General features: G+C 48.5%; 1 long non-coding RNA gene across 1 annotated transcript; it reads left to right on the top strand.

Annotated features, from left to right (window-relative positions):
• Positions 1-1,299: 1,299 nt before the first annotated feature.
• LOC142494510 (uncharacterized) lies at positions 1,300-6,107 on the top strand. Its single transcript, XR_012801497.1, has 4 exons — positions 1,300-1,675; positions 1,769-1,873; positions 3,872-3,937; positions 6,019-6,107. It is a non-coding gene; the product is annotated as an uncharacterized LOC142494510 (long non-coding RNA).
• Positions 6,108-22,108: the final 16,001 nt, after the last annotated feature.

Here is a 22,108-nt window from a genome sequence, read left to right on the forward strand (position 1 = left end):
CACCCTCTGCTGCTAACCTCACCCCCCACCCTCTGCAGCTAACACCGCCCCCACCCTCTGCAGCTAACACCGTCCCCACCCTCTGCCGCTAACCCTGCCCCCACCCTCTGCATCTAACACCGCCCCCACCCTCTGCCACTAACCTCACCCCTCACCCTCTGCATCTTACCTCGACCCACCCTCTGCAGCTAACACCGCCCCCACCCTCTGCCGCTAACCCCGCCCCCCACCCTCTGCATCTAACACCGCCCCCACCCTCTGCCACTAACCTCACCCCTCACCCTCTGCATCTTACCTCGACCCACCCTCTGCAGCTAACACCGCCCCCACCCTCTGCCACTAACCCCACCCCTCACCCTCTGCATCTTACCCCGACCCACCCTCTGCAGCTAACACCGCCCCCACCCTCTGCAGCTAATACTGCCCCACCCTCTGCCGCTAACATCGCCCCTCACCCTCTGCAGCTAACCCCGCCCCCAACCTCTCAGCTAACCCCACCCCCCCCACCCTCTGCCGCTAACCCCACCCCCCACCCTCTGCCGCTAACCCCATCCCCCCACCCTCTGCAGCTAACCCCACCCCCCCACCCTCTGCAGCTAACCCCACCCCCCCCACCCTCTGCAGCTAACCCCACCCCCCCACCCTCTGCAGCTAACCCTACCCCCCCACCCTCTGCAGCTAACCCTACCCCCCCACCCTCTGCAGCTAACCCTGCCCCCAACCTCTCAGCTAACCCCACCCCCCCACCTTCTGCAGCTTGCCCCGCCCCCTCCACCCTCTCCATCTAACCCCCCCCCCCCCCTCTGCAGCAAACACCGCCCCCATCCTCTGCAGGTAACCGTGCCCCCCCCCACCCTCTGCAGGTAACCCCACCCCCTGCAGGTAACCCCGCCCCCACCCCCTGCAGTGAGCCCCGCCCCCAACCTCGGCAGCAAAACCCACCCCCACCCCTTGCAGCTAAACCCACCCCCACCCCTTGCAGCTAAACCCACCCCCACCCTCTGCAGGTAACCCCGCCCCCTGCAGTTAGCCCCACCCCCAACCTCGGCAGCTAAACCCACCCCCACCCTCTGCAGGTAACCCCGCCCCCTTCAGTTAGCCCCACCCCCAACCTCTGCAGGTAACCCCACCCCCACCCTCTGCAGGTAACCCCGCCCCCTGCAGTTAGCCCTGCCCCGAACCTCGGCAGCTACACCCACCCCCACCCTTTGCAGGTAACCCCGCCCCCACCCCCTGCAGTGAGCCCCGCCCCCAACCTCGGCAGCTATTTTTAAACTTTATCCGCAGTTTGAAAAATCACAAGACGTTTTATCCAACTTTTTCATTGAACATTTGTAGAGAAAAGTAGCAATGTCGCCAGAAGCGTATTTCCCAATATTTAGCATCTGTACTAACTGGTGTAAATGATACTTCATATAAAGCAGGTTATGGGGCACAGTATTAAATGACCATAATATCTCTTATCACATCCCAGTATATGGATCTCCCATTATCACAACCTGGAAACCTCTGACAGCTCAGGGGCTGAGCTCAGAATGTGACACATTCGCATTCTACGGCCATTTTCAAAAAATACATGTTTACCTGCGACCTGACTTCCATGGTTACAGCCACACCGCTCTGTGCCAGGGTTCTGTGCCACCACTTGCTGCCATATCCAGTGTGGATCTGACAGGTAAGTTTCTTCTGAGACGCAGCAGAGATTTCAGACATTTCACCGCTCATTTAGATCATATTTATAACAAGGGGGTTTATTTTTCATCTTCAGGACACATCCACAACTTTTTGTCCAAGTATTTGAGTCTCAGATTGCGAGGATCATCCTACTGTATTTTTAAAGCAGCGAACATTTCCCGAGATGGAGAGACGCCGGGTAAGATCTGATAAAAGGACAACCTTAGAATGCATCAAAACAAAGTCTGATGTGGCATGTAACAGAATTAAATAGGGGTGAGATCTGACTACCTGGGGTCCCCGTGTGTTTAGAGGCTCCCATAGAGAGCCAAAGCGTTGATCAGTTCTATTCAATAGTATTGTATATATTTATTTTTTGCAAAGCCCTGGTGTGCCTGCTTTTTCTTTTTATATCTATATATACATAAACACACGTGTGTATGTGTACAGTATGTGTGTGTGTATATATATTTATATTATCGGCGCAATGTTTTGGTTATATATATATATATATATATATATATATATATATATATATATATGTGTGTAACGGGTGGACCCCCTTGTCAGACCCCCCCAATCTCACCTTGGCCCGTGTGGTCTAACCGGTCCCCATTACGTGATCGTGTATGGTGGTGCACCTGCAAGTAACAGGACTCCTGAGTCTCCCGCTTGATAGTATTAGGGGATGTCATCAGGACAGGTATCTGAGGTAGTGGTTACGAGTCCAACTTACTTCATGTGCAGCGCCTCCACCTCATCAGGGTCTATGCTTCCGCAGGGAGATGGTCCTGGTGAGGAACTCCTTCTCGGTGGTGACTGCCACTGCAGAGTAATTTCACACTCACACAGCGGGGGTATCTTTGAACATGGCATCTTTATTGTGGTTTGGGATGTAGCAGACTGCCCCATGCAGCTGCCGGCTCTAGCCGCACATCTCGTCGTGCTGTCCCTTTGCCAGGTACGCCCTCCCGTATTGAAGTGGGATTCCCTTTCTCCTAGGGATATCACCCCTGCGCCAGGTCCCTGGACACAGTGTGGTTTAGACAGACTTGATTGGTCACTCTGCTACCGCTAGTTACAGCACTAGGGTCACAAAAGTATTCCTCCAATCCATTATGCAGGAGCATACATTTTACCAGCTGCTTCATACAACTGCTGGCCAACCACAACTAACTGACAGTGCTGTGCCCTTTATACCTCAGGGGGCAGGCGCATCTCTGATGTCACTATCCAGGGACTCAGAGCATACAGCCACTCCCTTCCTTACACAGGGCACCACACCAGGGTGTGAGGGAAAACCTCCATAACTACTGTTGGCAGGCCTGTACTTACCAGGACTTACTGCCAACAGGGAAGATGTATGCAGTCATTATTATGCATGGCTACATATATATATATATATATATATATATATATATATATATATATATATATATATATATACACACATATACACACACACACACACACACACGCAGATTCCTGCTCCTAAAAAAGTAAGCACAATCAGTAATATTCTCGCACTCACACTAAAATGCGCACTAACAGATTGATACACTTGTAGAAACACAGCCACAATACGGCAGCTTAGCATAGACCCACACTATGTGATATAACACAAATTCACACTTCTCATTATGCTTTACAAACACACATACACACAGTAACTATCAGACAGTAACACACACACACTAATGGTTACAAACACACAAAGTAACTATCAGACAATACCACACACTCACAATAATGGTTATAACACACGCACACACAGTAACTATCAGACAGTAACACACACTCATTCCGACACACACACACACACTAATGGTTACATACACACTCACACACAGTAACTATCAGACAGTAACACACACACTTTCCGACACACACACACACTAACGGTTACATACACACTCACACACAGTAACAATCAGACAGTAACACACACACACACTTTCCGACACACACACTAATGGTTATATACACGTGCGCCCTTTCATTCTCACTACACACGCACCCTCTCTGTATACACTTCTAGCACATGTAACACTACAGTTTGTAGTGAGAATGTTCCCATTAGAACGGTTTATCTGTGTAGCCTCACGGATTTTGGGTTCACCACCCTCAAACCTCCCATACAGCAGCAGGAAATGCGTATGAGTGAGGAATACATCTCATTATATCCTCTGTATCACAGGCATGGAAAGCTGAAGAGCAAGAGGAGGAAGTAGTCCCCCAGCTTCCTCCCGCCGGCGATGTTCAGGTAAATGGGACTGGCAGAGCTGTGAATCAGCTGCACATACGATACTATTAGCTGCTGTACAGGACACTGATAGTAGGATAGTCTGCAACACTTTACAGTATAATTATACAGAACCTGCTGGGGATCTCTTCCTGCAGGTTAGCCGGGTCATGTTTCCACAGGTCTCATGGGATGGGAGAGACCCCCCCCCTTCCCCAGCCGCGCCCCCCCCCCTTCCCCAGCCGCGCCCCCCCCCCCCTTCCCCAGCCGCGCCCCCCCCCCCCTTCCCCAGCCGCGCCCCCCCCCCCCTTCCCCAGCCGCGCCCCCCCCCTTCCCCAGCCGCGCCCCCCCCGAACAGAGTTCCCCAGCTCCCACCCACCCCCGCGCAGCCCGCCCCTTCCCAAGGCTCCCCCTGAAGTGCCCCCCCCCCTTTCCAGGCCCTCCCCTTCCCCTGATCACACCTGCAGGGCTCTCCCGTTTCGCATGTCCTGGGGAGTATGAGGGGATACTGAGTCTAAGGAGGAGGCATTAGGGGGTACTGGGCCTGGGGGGGGGGGGAGAAAGGGGGTACTGGGCATGCAGGGGGTAGTGGGTCTGGGAATGTAGGGGATCCTGAGGAGGGGAGTATAAGGGGGTATTGGGCCTGGGAAGGGGAATGTAGGGGGTACTTGGACTGGGGAGGGGGGTAGTAGGAAGTACTGGACCTGGGGAGGGGGATATTTGGGTGTCCTGGGTCTGGGGAGGAGGGTATTAGGGGGTATTGGGCCTAGGAGTATTATGGGGTATTAGGCCTGGGAGTATTAGAGGGTATTGGGCCTGGGAGTATTAGGGGGTTCCGAGCCTGGGAATGGGAGTATTAGGGGGTAGTGAGCCTGGGGAGGGGGATATTTGGCAGTACTGGGCCTGGGGAGGAGGGTATTAGGGGGTATTGGGCCTGGGAGTATTAGGGGGTACAAGCCAGGGTGTATTAGGGGGTACTGGAGGTGGGAGTATTAGGGGGTATTGAGCCGGGTGATGGGAGTATTAGGGGGTACTGGGCCTGGGAATGGGAGTATTAGGGGGTTCCGAGCCTGGGAATGGGAGTATTAGGGGGTTCCGAGCCTGGGGATGGGAGTATTAGGGGGTACTGAGCCTGGGGAGGGGGATATTAGGGGGTATTGGGCCTGGGAGTATTAGGGGGTACAAGCCAGGGAGTATTAGGGGGTACTGGGCCTGGGGGTGGGAGTATTATGGGGTATTGAGCCGGGTGATGGGAGTATTCGGGGTACTGGGCTGGGGGGTGGGAGTATTAGGGAGTATTGAGCCGGGTGATGGGAGTATTAGGGGGTACTGGGCCTGGGGGTGGGAGTATTAGGGGGTATTGAGCCGGGTGATGGGAGTATTAGGGGGTACTGAGCCTGGGGTGGGGGGTATTGGGCCTGAGAGTATTAGGGGGAACAAGCCAGGGAGTATTAGGGGGTATTGAGCTGGGTGATGGGAGTATTCGGGGTACTGGGCCTGGGTGATGGGAGTATTAGGGGGTATTGAGCCGGGTGATGGGAGTATTCGGGGTACTGGGCCTGGGTGATGGGAGTATTAGGGGGTATTGAGCCGGGTGATGGGAGTATTAGGGGGTACTGGGCCTGGGAGTATTAGGGGTACTCGGGATAGGGGTATAGTGGGAAACGGTCCTCAGAGGAGAGAAGATGAGGACTCTCAGGCTGTAGATGTAAAGGAGACAGAGGAAGAGGTGCAGAGCTTTCTCCTCTTATAGCCGAGTGTAACTGTGTGACCGGGAGAGGGGATTCCCATAGAGACACATCAGCTAATGTCCATCTGCAGCATCATGTAACAAAATCTTCAGCGGGAACAGGACAGGAAAACGAGGGATCCGCTAATAACAGACAAAACAATGATGTACAATGCACACGGGTTATCAATTATTTTTCAAATGGTATAAATGGTTCTGTGATTTAACCCCTTCAGTGCCAGAGAGGCAAGCAAAGGCTTTGCTGTGCTTGTTATTTTGCTCGGCGATGCGTTTCCTGCCCCATGTGGCACAGGAGCTCTTGCGATACAGAGTATCACTGCCCCTGGTTACAAACACTTTGTATCTCCTGCAGGTGGTGGAGTACACGGTGGTGGAGCCGTTCGTTCTCTCACCGTCTGGATCGCCCGGCAGCAGCCCAGGAGCCAGCATATCTACGCCGGAGGAGGAGTGGGTGTGGGAGGAGGAGGTGGTGGAGTACACAGTGGTGGAGGAGGTGGTGGAGTACACTGTGGTGGAGGAGGTGGTGGAGTACACTGTGGTGGAGGAGGTGGTGGAGTACACTGTGGTGGAGGAGGTGGTGGAGTACACTGTGGTGGAGCCGTTCGTACTCTCACCGTCTGGATCGCCCGGCAGCAGCCCAGGAGCCAGCATATCTACGCAGGAGGAGGAGTGGGTGTATGAGGACGGGGAGGTGTGTGAGTGGGATGATGATGATTGGGATACGGTGTGGGAGGAGGAAGTGGAGGTGTGGAATGATGATGATTCGGATGATGATGATGATGGGGGTACGGTGTGCGAGGAGGAAGAGGAGGCGAGGGATGATAATGATTCGGATGATTCGGATGATGATGATGATGGGGATACGGTGTGGGAGGAGGAAGAGGAGGCGAGGGATGATGATGATTCGGATGATGATGATGATGATGATGGGGGTACGCTGTGCGAGGAGGAAGGGGAGGCGAGGGATGATGATGATTCGGATGATGATGATGGGGGTACGGTGTGGGAGGAGGAAGAGGAGGCGAGGGATGATGATGATTCGGATGATGATGATGATGGGGGTACGGTGTGGGAGGAGGAAGAGGAGGCGAGGGATGATGATGATTCGGATGATGATGATGATGATGGGGGTACGGTGTGGGAGGAGGAAGAGGAGGAGAGGGTTGCAGGGAAGTGCTGCTTCCCCTTCCCATGGCTGGGCAGAAGACCCCAGCCATGTGCAGCACAGGGGCCAGGGAACAGGAGCATTCTGGGTTCCCTGAGAAGATGGGTGCAGCGTTGGAGAGGCAGACAATAGCAGGAGGGCTGCAGGACGGGCTGAGTGACAGGAAGGGGCACATTAAAAAATATTTAGAAAAAAAATTATATCACAAACTGTGCCCCCCCCCCCTCCTTTTTTTGCTTGTCTCCCTCTCCCCCATCTCTCGTCCCCATCCTCTCCCCTCTCAGCCCTGTCCTCCTCCTCGCTCCTACCGGCTGTAATCCCATCGCCCCCACCGGCATCCGTGTGTGTGTGTTTGTGTGTGTGTGTGTGTGTGTGTATATGTATATATGTGTGTATATGTATATATGTGTGTGTGTATGTGTGTGTGTGTGTGTGTGTGTGTGTGTATATATGTGTGTATATGCATACATGTGTGTATATGTATATATGTGTGTGTGTGTGTGTGTGTGTATATGTATATATGTGTGTATATGTATATATGTGTGTGTGTGTGTGTATATATGTGTGTATATGTATATATATGTGTGTATATGTATATATGTGTGTGTGGTGTGTGTATATATGTGTGTATATGTATACGTGTGTGTGTGTGTGTGTGTGTGTGTGTGTGTGTGTGTGTGTGTGTGTGTGTGTGTGTGTGTGTGTGTGTATATATGTTGGGTGTTGGGGTTTATATGTATTTGGGGGGGTTGGGGGTTATATATATTGGGGGGGTTGGGTTTATATGTATTTGGGGGGGTTGGGGTTTATATGTATTTGGGGGGTTGGGGTTTATATGTATTGGGGGGGTGGGGTTTATATGTATTGGGGGGGTGTTGGGGTTTATATGTATTTGGGGGGGTTGGGGTTTATATGTATTTGGGGGGGTTGGGGTTTATATGTATTTGGGGGGGGTGGGGTTTATATGTATTTGGGGGGGTTGGGGTTTATATGTATTTGGGGGGGTTGGGGTTTATATGTATTTGGGGGTTGGTGTTTATATGTATTTGGGGGGGTTGGTGTTTATATGTATTTGGGGGGGTTGGGGTTTATATGTATTTGGGGGGGTTGGGTTTATATGTATTTGGGGGGGTTGGGGTTTATATGTATTTGGGGGGGTTGGGGTTTATATGTATTTGGGGGGTTGGGGGTTATATATATTTGGGGGAGTTGGGGGTTATATGTATTTGGGGGGGTTGGTGTTTATATGTATTTGGGGGGGTTGGGGTTTATATGTATTTGGGGGTTGGGGTTTAGATGTATTTGGGAGGGTTGGGGGTTATATGTATTTGGGGGAGTTGGTGTTTATATGTATTTGGGGGGGTTGGTGTTTATATGTATTTGGGGGGGTTGGTGTTTATATGTATTTGGGGGGGTTGGGGTTTATCTGTATTTGGGGGGGTTGGGGTTTATATGTATTTGGGGGATTGGGGGTTATATGTATTTGGGGGGATTGGGGTTTATATGTATTTGGGGGGGTTGGTGTTTATATGTATTTGGGGGGGTTGGGGTTTATATGTATTTGGGGGAGTTGGGGTTTATATGTATTTGGGGGGTTGGGGTTTATATGTATTTGGGGGGGTTGGGGTTTATATGTATTGGGGGGGGGTTGGGGTTTATATGTATTTGGGGTAGTTGGGGTTTATATGTATTTGGGGGAGTTGGGGTTTATATGTATTTGGGGGGGTTGGGTTTTATCTGTATTTGGGGGGGGTTGTGTGTGTGTCGGGGGAGAAAATGAGCGTGGGGTAATTGATGCGCAGTGATCCAGGGATGATCCGATCGCCATTTAATGGGGTCAGGAAGGAATTTTTTTCCCCCACAACACACCTGGGGTTATGTTTCGCCTTCCTCTGGATCACTGTGCTGCTGGAGGGGCCTGCAGTGCATTGCTCTGCGTGTTACTATATCGCTCTGCAATGTGCTGCAGGCCCCTACCAGCAGAGAGATGCATTATTTAAATAAAATTCTCTTTTTAATCCAACCTATGTGTAGTGTCTTTTCTATCCGTTGTATCTATTGCTAACAGCTCAGTGATTGTTACACAGGACGCTGCAGTAGTGTCACACTGCCAGGCCCGGGTGTGAGGGAGATTTATAGGGTCACATATACACTTCTGCCAAAGCACATGTGCAATCAGGAAGCCCCTCTGATCTGTAATGTATTTTATTCCCCACAAAGGTATCTAACAGGTAAAGAAACAGAGGAAGGCTAATGATCAATGTCACGGGAGACCAGGCCATTTACACCTCTTTATTGTATTGTATGTCTTTATATCGCGCCATTAATGTACATAGCGCTTCACAGTAGTAATACGCGACAGTCATAAATAACAAATAATACAAATAACAGATAATGGGAATAAGTGCTTCAGACATAAAAGTAACATTTAGGAAGAGGAGTCCCTGCTCCGAGGAGCTTACAATCGAATTGGTAGGTAGGAAGAACGTACGGAGACAGTGGGATGGCATTCCTCTGCGTATTATTATATCTGTGTGTAATTATATCTCTCTGCGTGTTATTATATCATTCTACGTGTTATCATATCGCTCTGCATGTTATTATATCTCTGTGTGTTATTATATCTCTGCGTGTTATTATATCTCTGTGCGTGTTATTATATCTCTGTGTGTTATTATATCTCTTTGTGTCTTATTATATCTGTGTGTTATTATATCTCTGTGTCTTATTATATCTCTGCGTGTTATTATATCTCTGCGTGTTATTATATCTGTGTGTTATTATATCTGTGTGTTATTATATCTCTGTGTCTTATTATATCTCTGCGTGTTATTATATCTCTGTGTGTTATTATATCTGTGTGTTATTATATCTGTGTGTTATTATATCTCTGTGTCTTATTATATCTCTGCGTGTTATTACAGTATATCTCTGTGTGTTATTATATCTGTGTGCTATTATATCTGTGTGTTATTATATCTCTGTGTCTTATTATATCTCTGCGTGTTATTATATCTCTGCGTGTTATTATATCTGTGTGTTATATCTCTGTGTCTTATTATATCTCTGCGTGTTATTATATCTCTTTGTGTCTTATTATATCTGTGTGTTATTATATCTGTTTGTTATTATATCTGTGTGTTATTATATCTGTGTGTTATTATATCTGTGTGTTATTATATCTGTGTGTTATTATATCTGTGTGTTATTATATCTCTGTGTTATTATATCTCTGTGTTATTATATCTCTGTGTTATTATATCTCTGTGTCTTATTATATCTCTGCGTGTTATTATATCATTCTACGTGTTATAATAGAGCTATACATATTATTATATCTCTGCGTGTTATTATATCTCTATACATATTGTATGAGGAAAAAAAGAAATGAGGGCGGAAATAGTAAGGAGAACACAACCTTTATAGCATAAAAATAAAAGCAGCAGTAGTACAGTCCCAGCACTGGGATACGCGGGTATAAAACTGCTGCTGCAGTAAATGAGTAATGAAGCCGGGTAATTGCCTGGGATAGCTGAGGTAACTGCTGCTGGGACCACGTAAGGAAGCCTCTTCCCGGTGTCCTGACCGTCCGTGATGCTGCCTGGGACCGCTGTGGGAGGGAGAGCCGATGTAACCACTGTGAGCCCGTGCCTGAGCGCTGGCCCTCTGGGTGGCTAACCAGCAGCAGCAGCTACCTCAGCTATCCCAGGCAATTACCCTGCTTCATTATTCATTTACTGCAGCACTGGTTTTATACCTCTGTTTATCCCAGTGCGTGTTACTGCAGCACTGGTTTTATACCTCTGTGTATCCCAGTGCATGTTACTGCAGCACTGGTTTTATACCTCTGTGTATCCCAGCGCGTGTTACTGCAGCGCTGGTTTTATACCCCTGTGTATCCCAGTGCGTGTTACTGCAGCACTGGTTTTATACCCCTGTGTATCCCAGTGCGTGTTACTGCAGCACTGGTTTTATACCCCTGTGTATCCCAGTGCATATTACTGCAGCACTGGTTTTATACCCCTGTGTATCCCAGTGCGTGTTACTGCAGCACTGGTTTTAGACCCCTGTGTATCCCGGTGCGTGTTACTGCAGCACTGGTTTTATACCCCTGTGTATCCCGGTGCGTGTTACTGCAGCACTGGTTTTATACCTCTGTGTATCCCGGTGCGTGTTACTGCAGCACTGGTTTTATACCTCTGTGTATCCCGGTGCGTGTTACTGCAGCACTGGTTTTATACCTCTGTGTATCCCGGTGCGTGTTACTGCAGCACTGGTTTTATACCTCTGTGTATCCCGGTGCGTGTTACTGCAGCACTGGTTTTATACCTCTGTGTATCCCGGTGCGTGTTACTGCAGCACTGGTTTTATACCTCTGTGTATCCCGGTGCGTGTTACTGCAGCACTGGTTTTATACCTCTGTGTATCCCGGTGCGTGTTACTGCAGCACTGGTTTTATACCACTGTGTATCTCGGTGCGTGTTACTGCAGCACTGGTTTTATACCCCTGTGTATCCCGGTGCGTGTTACTGCAGCGCTGGTTTTATACCTCTGTGTATCCCAGTGCGTGTTACTGCAGCGCTGGTTTTATACCCCTGTGTATCCCGGTGCGTGTTACTGCAGCGCTGGTTTTATACCTCTGTGTATCCCAGTGCGTGTTACTGCAGCACTGGTTTTATACCCCTGTGTATCCCGGTGCGTGTTACTGCAGCGCTGGTTTTATACCTCTGTGTATCCCAGTGCGTGTTACTGCAGCGCTGGTTTTATATCCCTGTGTATCCCGGTGCGTGTTACTGCAGCACTGGTTTTATACCTCTGTGTATCCCAGTGCGTGTTACTGCAGCACTGGTTTTATACCTCTGTGTATCCCAGTGCGTGTTACTGCAGCACTGGTTTTATACCCCTGTGTATCCCAATGCGTGTTACTGCAGCACTGGTTTTATACACCTGTGTATCCCAGTGCGTGTTACTGCAGCACTGGTTTTATACCCCAGTGTATCCCAGTGCGTGTTACTGCAGCACTGGTTTTATACCCCAGTGTATCCCAGTGCGTGTTACTGCAGCACTGGTTTTATACACCAGTGTATCCCAGTGCGTGTTACTGCAGCACTGGTTTTATACCCCTGTGTATCCCAGTGCGTGTTACTGCAGCACTGGTTTTATACCCCTGTGTATCCCAGTGCGTGTTACTGCAGCACTGGTTTTAGACCCCTGTGTATCCCGGTGCGTGTTACTGCAGCACTGGTTTTATACCCCTGTGTATCCCGGTGCGTGTTACTGCAGCACTGGTTTTATACCTCTGTGTATCCCGGTGCGTGTTACTGCAGCACTGGTTTTATACCTCTGTGTATCCCGGTGCGTGTTACTGCAGCACTGGTTTTATACCTCTCTGTATCCCGGTGCGTGTTACTGCAGCACTGGTTTTATACCTCTGTGTATCCCGGTGCGTGTTACTGCAGCACTGGTTTTATACCTCTGTGTATCCCGGTGCGTGTTACTGCAGCACTGGTTTTATACCTCTGTGTATCCCGGTGCGTGTTACTGCAGCACTGGTTTTATACCTCTGTGTATCCCGGTGCGTGTTACTGCAGCACTGGTTTTATACCACTGTGTATCCCGGTGCGTGTTACTGCAGCACTGGTTTTATACCCCTGTGTATCCCGGTGCGTGTTACTGCAGCGCTGGTTTTATACCTCTGTGTATCCCAGTGCCTGTTACTGCAGCGCTGGTTTTATACCTCTGTGTATCCCGGTCCCTGTTACAGCAGCGCTGGTTTTATGCCCCTGTGTATCCCGGTGCGTGTTACTGCAGCGCTGGTTTTATACCCCTGTGTATCCCGGTGCGTGTTACTGCAGCGCTGGTTTTATACCTCTGTGTATCCCAGTGCGTGTTACTGCAGCGCTGGTTTTATACCCCTGTGTATCCCGGTGCGTGTTACTGCAGCGCTGGTTTTATACCTCTGTGTATCCCAGTGCATGTTACTGCAGCACTGGTTTTATACCCCTGTGTATCCCAGTGCGTGTTACTGCAGCACTGGTTTTATACCCCTGTGTATCCCTGTGCGTGTTACTGCAGCACTGGTTTTATACCTCTGTGTATTCCAGCGCATGTTACTGCAGCACTGGTTTTATACCCCTGTGTATCCCAGTGCGTGTTACTGCAGCACTGGTTTTATACCTCTGTGTTTCCCAGTGCGTGTTACTGCAGTGCTGGTTTTATACCCGTGTATCCCAGTGCGTGTTACTGCAGCGCTGGTTTTATACCCCTGTGTATCCCAGTGCGTGTTACTGCAGCACTGGTTTTATACCTCTGTGTATCCCAGTGCGTGTTACTGCAGCACTGGTTTTATATCTCTGTGTATCCCAGTGCGTGTTACTGCAGTGCTGGTTTTATACCTCTGTGTATCCCAGTGCATGTTACTGCAGTGCTGGTTTTATACCCCTGTGTATCCCAGTGCCTGTTACTGCAGCACTGGTTTTATACCTCTGTGTATTCCAGTACATGTTACTGCAGCACTGGTTTTATACCTCTGTGCATCCCAGTGCGTGTTACTGCAGCACTGGTTTTTTACCACTGTGTATCCCAGTGCATGTTACTGCAGCACTGGTTTTATACCCCTGTGTATCCCAGTGCGTGTTACTGCAGCACTTTTTTTTTACCTCTGTGTATCCCAGTGCATATTACTGCAGCACTGGTTTTATACCTCTGTGTATCCCAGTGCCTGTTACTGCAGCACTGGTTTTATACCTCTGTGTATCCCAGTGCGTGTTACTGCAGCACTGGTTTTATACCCGTGTATCCCAGTGCGTATTACTGCAGCATTGGTTTTATACCTTTGTGTATCCCAGTGCGTGTTACTGCAGCATTGGTTTTATACCTCTGTGTATCCCAGTGCGTGTTACTGCAGCACTGGTTTTATACCTCTGTGTATCCCAGTGCGTGTTACTGCAGCACTGGTTTTATACCTCTGTGTATCCCAATGCATGTTACTGCAGCACTGGTTTTATACCTCTGTGTATCCCAGTGCATGTTACTGCAGCACTGTTTTTTTACCTCTGTGTATCCCAGTGCGTGTTACTGCAGCACTGGTTTTATACCTCTGTGTATCCCAATGCATGTTACTGCAGCACTGTTTTTTTACCTCTGTGTATTCCAGTGCGTGTTACTGCAGCGCTGGTTTTATACCTCTGTGTATCCCAGTGCATGTTACTGCAGCACTGGTTTTATACCCCTGTGTATCCCGGTGCGTGTTACTGCAGCGCTGGTTTTATACCTCTGTGTATCCCAGCGCATGTTACTGCAGCACTGGTTTTATACCCCTGTGTATCCCAGTGCGTGTTACTGCAGCGCTGGTTTTTTACCCCTGTGTATCCCAGTGCGTGTTACTGCAGCGCTGGTTTTATACCCCTGTGTATCCCAGTGCATGTTACTGCAGCACTGGTTTTATACCTCTGTGTATCCCAGTGCGTGTTACTGCAGCACTGGTTTTATACCTCTGTGTATCCCAGTGCGTGTTACTGCAGCACTGGTTTTTTACCCCTGTGTATCCCAGTGCATGTTACTGCAGCACTGGTTTTATGCCTCTGTTTATCCCAGTGCGTGTTACTGCAGCACTGGTTTTATACCTCTGTGTATCCCAGTGCGTGTTACTGCAGCACTGGTTTTTTACCCCTGTGTATCCCAGTGCGTGTTACTGCAGCACTGGTTTTATACCCCTGTGTATCCCAGTGCATGTTACTGTTGTTGCTTTTATTTTTATGCTATAAAGGTTGTGTTCGCGTTACTTTTTGCGCTCTCCTTTCTTTTTCTTCTGCTGTTGATGTTCTCTGCAGAGGACGGGTTATCTTATTCAGGGGCAGCAATTTACAACCTTGACACTCATCTACGGACTTTGTATGGGCTTTTTTGGTTTTGGCATTTGCCATCACTTCATACTGACTCAGCCTTTCGGTAAGGTGCTACCTAATTCACTTGTGGAATTTCTGCAGTCAATCGTTGCCTTTTGACATCAACAGTTATTATTCATCATCTGTGCAGCCTGTTGGTGATATAGTGTTTGCTGCTATGAGGGATATACGAGGAGAGCTTCCTCTCAGTGCTGCTTCTCCTGTGTCTGATTGAAAAGGTAACCGGGCGCTATCTCTATGAGGCTTGTTAGAAATGTGGATATGTAAAAAAGGGGGGGTATGATACTGCCTGAAAATAGTATTCGTTTGATGTCCTCCTGTGAGTCGGAACCCCAGCAGGATCTATCCAGGACCCTTGTTGGCAATGAATACAAAAAAGAATGGGGGAGCACAGTTATAGGAAACGGGCAGTGTAATATATCTTGTGATCGATATGGATAGAGCAGTTAACACATCTATTAAAGTGATGGTTCACGGGGCGGATACCAAACTCAAAGGGTATACATACATTGATGTGTATGTGTGGGTGGAAAGGTAAAAAAATATATAACTTACACGGCCTTGTGTAAGTTCAGTCACATCAAGGTTTCTTTGGGTTTCCCGTCGCCTTGAAGTGATGTGTTCTTCTGCGATTTAGACTTTTCTTCTTGGTGTATATTCAGCTTTCTTCGTTCATTCGATGTACCACTCCAGGGGGATTTCCTCTCATGTAAACAAAAAAAGAGGGCTTCCTCTCCTTGCTACTGCTGCTGCTTCTCCTTCCCTGTGGCTGCCGGTGCAGTAAGGAGGGAGGGGGAGAGTGCGTCACACCGCTGGAGCGCGCTCCTACCCTACCAAGGGAGGGAGGGGGATTGAGGGGGCCGTACAGAGAGTCCCAGCGGCTCTATTCGACACAGTTTCACTGCCAATTCGCCACATGTGGCGAATGGCGACAGGGTTGCCCACCCTGGGTGTATACCATGGAGCTACTCATATGCTTCATTAAGCAGGTGCGTTTTAAGGTGGGTCTTAAAGGTGGATAGAGAGGGTGCTAGTCGGGTATTGAGGGAAGGGCATTCCAGAGGTGTGGGGCAGTCAGTGAGAAAGGTTTAAGACAGCAGAGGGCTTTAGATACAAAGGGGGTAGAGAGAAGACATCCTTGAGCGGAACACAAGAGTCGGGATGGTGCATAACGAGAAATTAGGGCTGAGATGTAAGGAGGGGCAGAAGAGTGTAAAGCTTTATAAGTGAGGAGGAGAATTGAATGTGTGATACAGGATTTGATAGGAAGCCAGGAGATGGATTTCAGCAGGGGAGGCGCTGAGACAGATTTAGGAAAGAGTAGAGTCATTCTGGCAGCAACGTTTACGATAGATTGTAGAGGAGACAGGTGAGAGGCAGGAAGGCCGGACAGCAGGAGGTTACAGTAATCGAGACGGGAGAGAATGAGAGCCTGTGTCAGAGTTTTAGCAGTCAAGCAACAGATGAAAGGGCGTATCTTTGTAATATTGCGGAGGGAAAAACGACAGGTTTTAGATAAGTTTTGAATGTGAGAGGAGAAAGTGAGGGAGGAGTCGAGTGTGACCCCTAGGCAGCGTGCTTGCGCTACTGGGTGTATGACTGAACTTCCAACAGTAATGTGGAAGGAGGTAGTGGGGCCAGATTTGGGAGGAAGTATGAGGAACTCTGTTTTTGCCATGTTAAGTTTAAGTTGGTGGAGGGCCATCCAGGATGATATCGAAGAGAGACATTCAGAAACTTTGGTCTGTACAGCAGGTGTAAGGTCAGGGGTTAAAAAGTAAATTTGTGTGTCGTCAGCTTAGAGGTGATATAGGTCACATAGAGAAAGTGTCTACAGAGACAAGAGGAGAGGTCCTAGGACAGAGTCCTTGGGTACCCCCACGAGAGGTCGATAGAGGAGGAGAAGGTGTTGGCAGAAGAGACACTGAAAGTACGATGGGAGAGGTAAAAGGAGATCCAGGATAGAGCTTTGTTACGAATGCCAAGAGTATGGATAATATGAAGGAGAAAAGGGTGGTCCACGTTATCAAATGCTGCAGAGAGGTCAATTAGTAGGACAGAGACAGAGGTCTTTGGCAGCATGAAGTTCATTAGTTATTTTAGTGAGGGCTGTTTCAGTGGAGTGAGCAGTGCGGAAGCCAGATTGCAGAGGGTCTAGAAGAGAATAGGTGTTGAGAAAGTGGAGCAAGCGGGAGAATTCAAGATGTTCAAGGAGTTTAGAGGCAAAAAGGCAGGAGGGAGACATGCCGATAGTTAGAAAGACATGTAGGCTCCGCCCCCTTGGTCACGCCGCGCCTCCTCCGTGCGTGCACGCGTGACGTCGCACAAAGATCTCTAGCTGTGTCAAGCTACTAACGAGCCCCTTGTCTGCCTGCACCTATCCCAGCTTGCGCTGAGGCCGCGTCTCCGCTCCGCCTCCCAAGTCATTGCTCACTTCCTGTATAAAGACCTGGTCAGTGCTCAGTCTCATTGCTAAGCATAATCAAATGTAGCCTTTGCGTGTGCCTGCTGTGTCTAGCCCTGTCTTGTCTAGTTCTCTTGCAGTTATCCCTACGTGTTCCGTCCCGGCTTGTTGTGGATTCTCTCTGGCTCTTGACCCCTGGCTTACGGACTTCAACTACGAGTACATCTCCAATCCCAGACCCTTGGCTTACGGACTACTACTACGTGTACCTCTCCAACCCCGGACCCCGGCAAGTATTGGATTAACCTCTTCTCTCCTACCCAGACCCAGTACGCTTACAATCCACCTTCTGGGCATGCCCCCGCTGCTGTGGGTGCATGGCATAGTCCTTCCCACCTCAGTGCCGTGGTCAGGTCTAGCTTGTGGGCTCACGCAAGCGTTACAGTACCACGACGATCCACACCTCTCCAATCCTGACATCGGCTATAGTACCTGCAACGATCCGCACCACTCCAACCCCGAACTCAGCAAGTACCTTTGACTATCCTTACTTCTTGAAACCCGACCCGGCTACCACGAGTCAACCCAGTGGCATACCGCTTGCGCCTTCCTTCATCTATGAAGATCCCCTCAGTGTTCCATGTCTCCCTGCTGAAACGGCTATCCGGAACTCACGCTTCTCTGTCTCGTCCTCGTCTCCAGTCCCTCTCCTCGTACAGGGCCAACAGGAGTACCAAAATCACTATGCTCACTTCACTAATACAACCTGACTAACAAAAAACATACACAATAACATACAATCATATGACCACATATAAGATTTCCTTTATTACACAATACAATGCTATGGCTCCTAAGATTAGGAATATCTTTGCCAAATATTGGCCAATACTGTTGCAGGATACAACTTTATCACAGATATTAACGCCACATCCATCTATTATCTTTAAAAAAGCAAGCAACTTTAGGAGCAAACTGGCACCAAGCTGCCCTTTTAATCAAGGAGATAAAAAAGTGATAAACATTCAAGACAAGAATGGTTTTAGACCATGTACAAAATGCATAGCATGCAAGTATAGTACTTGCAGCAGAGAATTTAAATCTAATGTAACTGCAAAGGTATATAAAATCAAGTCCCATATTACATGCAAGTCTGAGTTTATAATTTATGTATTGCAATGCCCATGTGGCTTGCAATATGTTGGACGCACAGGTCGAACCTTTCAAAGACGTATTTATGAACACGTCTATAATATCAAGTAAGGTTTGACCACACACAGTGTGTCCCACCATTTTTTAGTTCATCACGATAAAACCCCCAAAGGCCTAGTATGTCAACCTATTGTACTATGTACACCAAATTGGAGAGGTGGAGATAAGTTCAAATACATTAATAGACGAGAGACCTTTTGGATATATGAACTTAAAACTCTTTCTCCAAATGGGCTCAATATTGATTTTGAGCTGGGGGCCTTTTTGGTTAACTGAAATATTATCAACATATGCAAATTTCTGTAGGTTACAACTAGCAGTATTTGTTGATTTCAGTCATTTAGGCAATGAATAATGCCTGTCATCTTTTTGCAAGTCCAATATGTGGTGATTTTGGAAGTTTTGAGGGTTTGTAATATTGGATTATCATTATCGTGGGAGTTTGAATGGTCCTTGGCCAATTTAGGTGTTTATATTATTTATAGATAAGTATTACTATGAACTATATGTGGTCATATGATTGTATGTTATTGTGTATGTTTTTTGTTAGTCAGGTTGTGTTAGTGAAGTGAGCATAGTGATTTGGTACACATGATATATAGGCGTTACTGCTTTAAATTGTTAATTAATTTTTAATGGAACAGGGTATATTATAGTGTCATGAGGTATCTGCATGTAGCCCCTAAGGAAGTAGATTCACATCTACGAAACGCGTAGGGCAGGTGACACAGTCACCCTGAGGAGAGCATTGAACTTTTGGTTTGAACAGTTGGTCCAAAGCTTCCAGTTTCTGTTAGCCTCTGGCATCCAGACAGCAGCCCCTGTCCCTTTAAGTGTGCGGGCACACTCGCGCGCGGGCGCGCAGAGAGAGGGCCTGTGAATCAGGAGGAGGAAGTCAGGGGAGCCGGCCACACGTGTTGTTGGGCCGTGCACCCAGAAGACAGCCTCTATCACCGGCAAGGTCTGTACACCATAGAAGGGATTTCGGACGAGAGCACCGGCGGAGCAGAGCTCACACTCTGCTAGGACTACTCCCTGCGCCGAGAGGACACTGTTGTTATATCGCCTGTTATCACCCTGCTTGTTGTAAATAGGGTTTGATTTTACCAACACCGGATGACCAGCTGTTTTCCATTCGTTTCGGTGCTTATTATATGGCATAGTTCTAGTTTTAATAAATTGTTTATTTTATAGTTTGTCACTAGGAGTCTCACTGTTTCATGTGTCGTAGTGTTATGCTGATTCACCCTGCAGTGTTACACTATGATTTGTGTTTGTTTTTCTTTTTCTCGTTCCATGGCCTGTCAAGCATGTGTGCAGATTCCCTGAGGATCACAGGACTTTCCATTTGAACATTTGGCGCCAGGTTTTCTTTTTTCACGTTGTTTTCTGTTTGTACCAGCAGTAGGCACCAGGCAGCCAGCCTTTATGTAAAGGACATTATTTTATTGTTTACCATTGGTGTTTAAACTTTAGCGCTATCACATTTTTCTTTTTCACTACGCTGAAGCAGAACAACGAATACAGACGGTGACCTACGCGAGATACTGATTCTGGAAGAAAAAGGTGAATGAAAAGTTTTAATTGATGTTTTGCTGAAGTCCATGCTGCATAGCGACGGCAAGACGCAACGACAAGATGCCCCTAGTATGTATGGAGTGCGAGGACCCAGGTAACTCGGAAGAGGCGTGTCCTTACGTGCTGGAGTATGAAGAGTACCGGCAGTATGAGGAAGAGTGTCTCCAGCGACTACGACAGCAAGCAATGTGTGGTGGGTGAGGAGAAAATTCAGAAGTTCCGAGCAAGGAAGGTGAACCCAGTATTGCTCATGCCTCAGAGCCTACCAAAACAAAGAAAAAAAAGAGGAAAAAGAAAAGTTCGCAACTTACAGCGTGTAACACTTGCGCTGCCCACGAGCAAGACAGGACTCCGGTACTGAGGTGGGGAAGTATAAAACCGCGCACCCACAGCAGCAGAAGCGTGCTTGGCAGGCGGATTGTCAACCTAGCCGGGTCTGGGTTGGAGAGAGTGGGTTAGTCCTGATACCTGCCAAGGTCTTGGGATGGAGAGGTCAGAATTGTCAAAGTCCGTTAAGCCTGACGAAGCCGACACTTTCACGTGGCGAAACGCATTGAGTGGGAGTTCCTTGACACACTAAGCACTTTGGAGAGGAGCCGCAGGCTGTCTGGTTACCACCGGAACGAAACTGGATCTGACGTCAGATGCCCAGACTTGCGGAGACGTGATAGAGCAGGGGCTGGAGACAGAGATCCATCGGTGACTGAGGACTTGCCCTAGGACCACCGACGTACATGGGAAACGGGCTGGTATGCTGAGCGGTCTCTCCTGTACACTATTTTAGTGTGATATGCCCGTTTTTAACTTTTACATTGTAAGTGCAAATTTTTACATTTGTATAGATTAAACTTTGAAATTTGGTTGATCTCTGCTATGTAGCTTTTTCCTCTCTCTCTCTGCATTGGGGCCATATCTCCCTGAGTACTGGGGCTGTTTTTCCTGTGATGACGCTGAGTTGATATACATTGTGACAGGGTGAATGAACGTCACCAGCCATATACCTGGCAAACCTATGTTTAGGCTTGCAGTGCAGCAGTGACGAGGTTAAGTTTCAGTTGAGAAGGGCTGCTTAATTAGTCTGCATAATCAAGGTGTTTTAAAACCCCCAGGCTGTACACACATGTACGCTAGCTGGTCAGGAGACAGGACTGAAATACTGAAGAGATCACTGCTATAAGGTCTGTTTTTCAAAGTACGTGTGATGAACTGTCTGTGTCCTGCATGCTGAAGAGAAGCTGCCTTGTTTTCTATGCTGAAGAGAAGCTATTTTGTTTTTGTATGCTGAAGAGAAGCTATTTTGTTTTTGTGTGCTGTATATTTTTAAGGCTCAATAAAGAAGCCTTATCAAGAGAACCCGCGTGTGTGGTTGCATGTACCCTGCAACATATGGTGTCAGAAGTGCCGGGATTTTGAGAGGCCCCTGCAGTTGAAGGGCCACACACACACACAAAAATGAGAAAAATGGAAGAATTTTTAAAAGAGTTTCTGTGTGAGCAGACTAGACAACAGGGACTGTTGATGCAGGAGCAGACCAAACAGCAGGGACTGTTAATGCAGGAGCAGGCCCAACTACTATTGCAGCAGCAAACCCAGCTCCTAACCCAGCAGCAGGCAGCACAGGATGAGCGGATAGCCAAGCTGCTTACCCAATTCCAGGGGTCTGCCAGACCAGAACTTGCGAACAAATCCCCGGTCCTCCTGAGGAAAATGGCTCCGAATGAGGATTCAGAGGCTTTTCTACTGACATTTGACAGGGTTGCCGAAGCTCAGGGCTGGGCTGCAGATCGCTGGGCAACTGCTTTGGCCCCGCTCCTCATAGGAGAAGCCCAGGCTTCATATCAGGTCCTCCCAGCAGATCAGGCAATGGACTACCAACAAGTAAAAGCCGCCATACTGGATCGCTTAGGTCTGACCCCAGAGACCTACCGGCAGCAGTTCCGGAACCTGAAGTACACCGCTAAGATGAGACCCCGGGTCCTCGCTCAGAGGTTATTGGACTTGTGTACTCGCTGGATACAACCCGAGAAGCGCACTAAGGAAGGAATTCTTGAGCAAGTGGTGTTGGAACAATTCCTACAGATAATACCCCCTTCCGCACGCTCGTGGGTAAAACGCCATGCTGCTGAAACCCTATCTTTGGCGGTCCGACTCGTTGAGAACTTCCTTGGGGCCGAGG

This window comes from Ascaphus truei, chromosome 5, assembly GCF_040206685.1.
Source record: "Ascaphus truei isolate aAscTru1 chromosome 5, aAscTru1.hap1, whole genome shotgun sequence".
NCBI lineage: Eukaryota > Metazoa > Chordata > Amphibia > Anura > Ascaphidae > Ascaphus > Ascaphus truei.